The sequence below is a fragment of the Acanthisitta chloris genome, unplaced genomic scaffold (genome assembly GCF_000695815.1).
Source record: "Acanthisitta chloris isolate BGI_N310 unplaced genomic scaffold, ASM69581v1 scaffold30334, whole genome shotgun sequence".
Lineage (NCBI taxonomy): Eukaryota > Metazoa > Chordata > Aves > Passeriformes > Acanthisittidae > Acanthisitta > Acanthisitta chloris.
In genome coordinates, this window is record NW_008670314.1 from 1 (window position 1) to 226 (window position 226).

The following is a 226-nucleotide window of genomic DNA, read 5'->3' on the forward strand; positions in this document are numbered from 1 at the left end:
GGGAGGGGGAGCCTTGATTTCATGGTTCTAAAACGATGCCATGATCTGATCAGCCTCTGTTTACACAGCAGCAATCAGGCTCTTTTGTGGACGGTAAGAATGGAAGGATTTTTTGCTGGGATTCGGTGGGAATATCCTTTGTACACCCGAGGTGGCATAAGAAACACTTGGTGTGCATAACGAAGGAGCCTGATCGTGCCTGCTGTGGCTCCCCGCCCCCGCTTTG

The 226-nt window shown here is 51.3% G+C and overlaps 1 protein-coding gene across 1 annotated transcript in view; it reads left to right on the plus strand.

Annotated features, from left to right (window-relative positions):
- Positions 1–16: 16 nt before the first annotated feature.
- Positions 17–226, plus strand: part of GPR85 (G protein-coupled receptor 85) — a 3,178-nt gene continuing 2,968 nt past the window's right edge. Inside the window, exon 1 of the mRNA XM_009073644.1 lies at positions 17–93. The gene's annotated coding sequence lies outside the window, so the exon portion shown is untranslated. The remainder of the gene's footprint in view (positions 94–226) is intronic.